Genomic DNA, 7,238 nt, shown 5'->3' with positions numbered 1-7,238 from the left:
CCTGAGAAGGTGAAACTGTCCTGAGTTGGTAAAAAATGGTCTCGGTAAAAAAATGGCCTTACCCTCCCACAATAACATACACTTCGAGCCATCTCTGGGTGAACTGTGTATTGTGTTGGTGGTGATCCGTTATTTCATATCAATTGTAACATGTTGTAACGGTTATAACATCCAGGCCTGCATCTTTCCAGGTAATATCGGTGTGATCAAGATCTAGTAACTATGTCTAAGAAACGCAAGTGGAATGACGACTACATTCGTTATGATTTTACCTGTATGACTGAGGCAGATGGAACTCAACGACCACAGTGCATCCTCTGCAGCACAGTCTTTGCAAATGCAAATCTCAAACCATCAAGACTCAATGAACACTTAAACAATCGGCATGGAGGCACAGATGCTGGACATGACTTAAACAGCTTGAAGATCAAGCAGGAACGATTTGATCGTAGTGGTACCCTGTCAAAGCTAGGTTTTGTGCTAGTTGAGAAACCTTTGTTGCAAGCATCTTATGAAGTTGCCCTTTTGTGTGCAAAGAAGAAAAAAACTCACACTATCGCAGAGGAGCTTGTTAAACCTTGTGCATTAGAAATGGCAAAAATAGTGTTAGGGACAGAAGCTGAAAAGAAGCTTAAAAGAAGCTTAAACAGATACCTCTGTCAAATGACATTATTCATTCAAGGATTTATGATATGAGTCAAGATATCTTGCAGCAGGTGATAACAGACCTGAAAGCTAGTCCTGTCAGAGTGAGTATTCAGGTGGACGAGTCAACTGACGTTAGTTTTTGCAGCCAGTTGATGGCATTTGTTCGGTATGTGAAGGAGAAAGAAGTGGTGGAAGAATTCTTATTTTGTAAACCTCTGAAAACTACTGCAAAAGCAACTGATGTGTTCAGTCTTGTGAAAGAGTTCTTCTTGGAACATGAAATGACTCAATATGTGTGATTCAATTTGCACTGATGGAGCCCCTGTCATGCTTGGAAATAAATCAGGCTTTGCTACCCTAGTGAAAAAAGAGGTTCCCCATGTAACTGTCACTCACTGTATGTTGCATCGTCATGCACTTGCTACAAATACGCTGCCAGAAAAATTGAAGACTGTTTTATCAGTTGTTGTGCGTGCTGTAAATTTCACCAGAGAACGGGCAGTGAATCACTGTCTTTTTGCATCTTTTTATGAAGAAATTGGAGCTGAGCACAGTGTTCTTTACCACACAGAAGTGAGGTGGCTTTCCCGTGGCAGGGTACTTACACGTGTATTTGAACTTCATGAAGAAATTATGCAATTTCTTAGAAATCAAGGCAGTGAAATTGCTGACCATTTTGAAAACAGGGAGTTAATTTAGTCTCTGGCATATCTGGCAGATGTATTCATGCACCTCAATGAACTGAATGTCTCTATGCAAGGAACAGCGATGAATATGATAACTGCCAGAGAAAAGTCATCTGCCCTCACCAAGAAACTTCCAATGTGGATAAAGCGCATTAAAAGTGGAAATTTTGCAAACTTCCCTTTTTATTGATGAGTCTGCTAGTGCTGAAGAAGAGCTGCCCATCCTGAGTGAAGTAAAAGAACATTTGCAAGAACTGATTCAGTCCTTCCAAGGGTATTTTCACCGTGAAGAATGTTCTGTGGCACAAAGATGGATACGGGATCCATTTCTTTTCAACCTTGATTCCATGGATGATAATGACATCATGAAAGATGATCTTGTGGAGTTGCAGACCAATGACAGAATCTGAATGGAGTTTGAATAAATGCAACTGGATATGTTTTGGTGTGCACAACTCCAAGCATTCCCATAGTTAGCAAGGAGAGCTTTGGAGGTCCTCGTGTCATTTGCAACTACATACTTATGTGAGGCAGGTTTTTCAACGCTCCTACACATCAAAAGAAAATCCAGAAACCGTTTGGATGCAAGTGATGACATGCGTCTGGCACTTTCAAAGAAAGAACCTCGTTTGAACAATATCATTAATGAGAAACAACAACAAAACAGCCACTAAAAATGTGTTGGTGTGCACTATGTAGTAATACTCATTATTATTCATTGTATCCTACTAATTGACACTTTTGATTTGAAATAAAAAAGTACCTCTCTTCTGTAATTGAAAATCTAATAATTTCTCAGCAAGGTTTGTATCACTAATCCTTTTCATATATTTGTATTGTATTTACATTGGATGGGGGTACGAGAAAAATTTCTGACATATCAAGGGGTACGGGCACTGAAAAAGGTTAAGAACCACTGCTCTAGATGAAAATATTCTATTGACACTCATCACCTTTTCAATGATAAGAATAAAATAGATTATCTTGGGATGAAGTTCAATCTTTGAAAGTCTGTATGTTAACAAGAATCCTCATGTTATCATAGTTTTCCTCTTCTTCTACTTCTATAAAGGAAAACTTAAAACAAACATGGACATTGTACTATTGTGTTTGAGAAATATGTAATTGGATTTTTAGAACGAAATTATAACCCTAGAATAAAATGTCTTTCAAATTAAAATGAGGCATTTAATTATTGGGTCAAAATAACTTTCCAGTAATTGATATGCACCAATGATTCAAGGAAAATAGTCAACTACTAATAAAACTTATATTATTTATAAACACTCAAGATTTGGAGAGAGAGAGAGAGAGAGAGAGAGAGAGAGAGAGAGAGAGAGAGAGAGAGAGAGAGTGAGTCCCTACAAAAAAAAGTTTTGAATTATATGTTAAAAAAGAAAATCCACTAAAGAATGTAATTAGCAATATGTAAAATATATGAAGAAACCAAATGACCATACAACGAATTCAAGAAATTGAAGCCTTATGATTAGGAATTGATGTATACTAAGGATGTCATAAACTGCGGTTATGTGAATATAATAAATCTATGCAAATTAGAGAATTCATAAATAAGAAATATTTTGACATACTAGTATTATCTAAGACATGGGTAAATAGGGACCCTGCAGCTATCTATGTGTGCAGATAATTCTAATAGTAATGTCTTCTACATATTTTGGCTCTATATTTTTTAGTATTCTAGAAGTTTTATTCCAGCTGTGATAACGTGGAATGATCTTGCTACTCAGGTAGTTTAATCGGTAAACTTCAAAAGCTAAAATTTACAGCGAATGTTTTCATATTGAACCTGGTGACATAAGGAAAGCTAAATCTTAAGTTAAAACAACCATATAAAGATTTCATGACCTGCTTCGGCCGTCACATAATAAGACTCTAATGATCATTAATTTATAAGGAATTACAAGGAATTTTGAAGTCTCATAGACTTTTTTGTTCATGCGAAGGCTCTCTTTTTTTTTTCTTTGGTATGGCTTTTCTGTTTAAAGGTTTAGAAAGTTTCTATGATCTTGTCTAACTTTAACTTAAACTCTTTTACCGTCTTACTGTTTACTACATCCAATGGAAGTATGTGCCTATATTTTTGCTATTTTCTATGCAAAGAAATTACCTAATAGCGTGCTGTCGTATATTCTCCATTCCAGTTTGTGTTCCTTACTTCTAGACTGATTTGGGCTAAGCATGAATAGACTGTTGTTGTGTACATTTCTTTTTTCTTTAAGATTTGCTAATGCCTCTATTAGCTGTCCCCTTAGTCGTCGAGTTTGCAGATCAAATATGTTCAAACATTCCATTTTCATTCTATATTAAAATTGTCTTAGTGTTAGAACTAGTTTGGTGGCCCTAGTTTGTACTTCTTCTGGTCTATTAATATCCTTTAGAATATTTCGAGCCCTGAATTGGACCCTATATTCTAGGTGGGGTCTTAATGTAGATTTGTACAGCTGTATTACAGTGTATTTGCTTTTATATTGGCATTACTTCTATATATAACCTATTAGTTTTTCTGCTTTATTTTCAGTTCTTATTCTCTGCTTGGTGAAATTCAAATCTTTGCTGATGATAATGTGAAGATCCTCCTTCTGCTGCACACTTTTTATTCCATTACCTAGCAGTCAGTAATCTGTTTGAGGGTTACTGTAACCTGTGTGCATAACTTTGCATTTCCCAGAGTTGAAAGACATTTTCTATTTCCTGGACCTTTTTCCCAACTTAATTGGACTCTCTCATAAAGCTTCTACGTATTCTGAGTTCGTAGGGTCCTTGAGGTAGTTCGCTTTTAACAGCTGCCCACTCTGAGGCATCCTCATTGATTACAACTGTTTTCTGTTTATCGTCCAATTAGTTTTTTATGAGGGATCATGTCAAAAGACGTTTGAAAGCCTAGGATTATAGTGTCTATTACCCTGTGTCTGTCATATATGGTAAAGATGTGGAAAAAATTCCAACAGATATGTAAGACAGCATCTCTTTTGTCTAAAATCATGTTGGCTATCGTTCAGAATTTTTTTTTTATTCTACGAGTTCTACTATTAAATCTACTATAGTTGATTTAAAATTTGTGTAAGATACTGAGATTAGATACAGTTCTATAATTGGCAGGTGCTAATTTTATTCCTTTCGTGTAGAATGGAGGAGCATTGCCTAGTTTCTATCCTTGTGGTGCCTTTCTTTCGTGGCTGTCTTTCGGAACATTTTGTAGAAGATTGGGGTTATCTCTTCTTCTAGTTCTATGACCCCTCCTGGATGATTATCATCTGGACGTGGTGCCTTAAAATTACAGAGTACCTTTATTTTCTTTTTGATATCTTCCATTGTAAAGGTGATTTCGTTTAGTGGTTGTGGCCCATCACATATGATACCTGCTTCGACGAGGGTTGTTGACTCTTCTCTAAGTGAATATGGTTGTGAAATATGCATTCATCAGGTTTTTTTTTTTTTCAAATAATTTTTTATAAGGTTACAATATGGATATCTTAAGAGGCTTGTGTTGTTTTTGTATTGATTTTCTACTGTTTACATAAGCAAAACCTTATTTACCGTTTTCATTACTTCCTTATAACACTCTTTTGTCATTAATCATGCCATTTCTAACTATTTTGTCTGCATTTCTGCTTAACTTTTTGCGTTCGAAAAATTCCTAAATTGAGAGCTTTGGCTAATCCTCTGCTGAATCATTTTGAATCTCGAGTTCCATCTGGTAAAATTTTTCTATAGGTCCATTTTTTTCTTTTTACACTTTTACAAAGGGGTTCCGTTTTGTATCTATGCTACCACTTCCATCGTTTTCTAAATTCTTGGTGTATTCCTTTAGTTGTATCCAGTTAACTTTTTTTCTTAGTCTACTGTTTTTTTTTTTTTTTTTTTTTTTTTTTTTAGTTGAAACCTAACTATGCTATGGTTAACTTTGCAAATGTTTTCACCTATCCAGACACTGGATACTCTATTTTCATCTGTTATTAGTGCAATACCAAGTTTATTGTTTACCTAAGTTGGTTTATTGACCCATTGATGGGGGATTTCATTGGTGACAAATTATGGTAGCCTATTCCTCTGTGAATGATGTAGATTTAAGTGTCCAAATTAATTGCGGCATTGAAGTCTCCCGTTAGGACACCGGGCTAACTTCCGTTAATGAATAAAGTTCTAAACACATCATCATATCAACAGAGAGAGAGAGAGAGAGAGAGAGAGAGAGAGAGAGAGAGAGAGAGAGAGAGAGAGAGAGGAGAGAGAGAGAGAGAGAGAGAGAGAGAGAGGGGGGGGGAATTCACTGTACTTTTGAAAGGCTTCGTACAAGTTTTTTATATAATGTTTGCACATTGCATCTATTTTTGTATTACCTATCAGATCGAAAAATGATAACCATATTTGTTTTTTCATATAGTGGAGAAGTTGCCATTTCTTTTCTTATTTCAATAGTCATCTTCTCCTTCACGAGCGAATTGCAGGGATGTTCTCGACCAAGAAAAAGATCGTTTACCCATTTAATCAGTCTAACTAAATAAGAAATAAAGGTCCTTTGGGAATCCTCTGATATCGCAAAAAGGTGTCAAGTACATATCAAACAACAATAAGCTTGAATTTTCAATAGTTTGATCATTTAGAACCATTCTAGTTTATATCCTCATTTAGTCTCTCTCACTTTGAGATATTCTACAATATTTTATATTAGTAGGATAGAGTGTTGTTCAGATTTGTATACGACTTGTTATACCAGTTTTGCCACTTGAATACATATGCATATACTGTAAAACCACCGAAACGGCACATAGGTGATATAAACTTGATAGTTATTTAAAAATTCCTTCTTTGAAATAGAGTACACTGTATACCTCTTGAGTGGAAAACATGATATGCCTATGAACATACAATTATACAGAGCATTATTGATATCAATTATTTTTTGCTATGCTATAATAAGTTATACGTTTAATATGTACTTTCTATACATTACTCTACGTAGGAAATATATATCCTAAATACACATTACAATGTTCGTAATTTCGCTAATCAATACTCGGTTACTCACCTATCGCTCCATTCATTTTATCGATGCTCCATAAATGATGATGATGATGATAACCATTTTCACTATCATTATCATGATCATGATGATTTTTCGGATACGTACACCGATGGGGTAAAGTGATAATGGCATTGGCATTGGAGCAGATTTTAATGCCTTAATGAAAGAACATGAGCTTCATGTGGATTCATGATACTAGACGAAAGCTGAGGCATAGATGGCACGTAATCCAAACTGCTCTGCTAGGTAGCAGACAACGTTAGTGGTACTGGTGTGACCGCAACCAATGTTAATGCTGCTTTGTCCCTTACTGTTTCGCCATCAATAGCCTCTCTATCTTTGTTAGAAATATTGTAATTTCTAACTGACGTTTTTTATCATTTTATTTCGACATATGCCTGCTGGGAAAGCAGCATAACACCTGTGATCGTGAGTGTTCTCATAACAATAAAAGTTGTAAATTTCACGGTTTCTATGACAGTGTATACGATTCTAAATCATCTCTGGGAATTTTACAAGGGTGTGTGGTCCTAAAATAGAATAGCTCAGATACACCTTACCATAATGGGAAAATTTTTTATTTTAGACATTTTTTTTTTTTATAAATGGCTGCAACTGTCAACTTACAGAACTGTTAAACTCATTTCTTGAGGTGGATGTATAAAAATAAAAAATTTTATGTCCATCACCACAAATAAACATAATATGATGATGTAAATTATGATTTCACCTCCTCTAGACTTCCAAATCACGATGCCAGCTGCCTTCATTTCCCTTATTGCATTAGAATTCTCCATCACTGGAGGACAAATACGATTCACAGATGTCAAATTCAATCCCAATATCATCGTCGC

The 7,238-nt window shown here is 35.4% G+C and overlaps 1 pseudogene; it reads left to right on the top strand.

Moving 5' to 3' along the window:
- Positions 1–222: 222 nt before the first annotated feature.
- On the top strand, positions 223–2,008 carry LOC137659799 (protein FAM200C-like; annotated as a pseudogene).
- Positions 2,009–7,238: the final 5,230 nt, after the last annotated feature.

Source organism: Palaemon carinicauda, chromosome 20, assembly GCF_036898095.1.
Source record: "Palaemon carinicauda isolate YSFRI2023 chromosome 20, ASM3689809v2, whole genome shotgun sequence".
Classification (NCBI taxonomy): Eukaryota; Metazoa; Arthropoda; class Malacostraca; order Decapoda; family Palaemonidae; genus Palaemon; species Palaemon carinicauda.
Note: the sequence above shows the minus strand (reverse complement) of the source record. Positions and strands in the feature narration are given on the sequence as shown.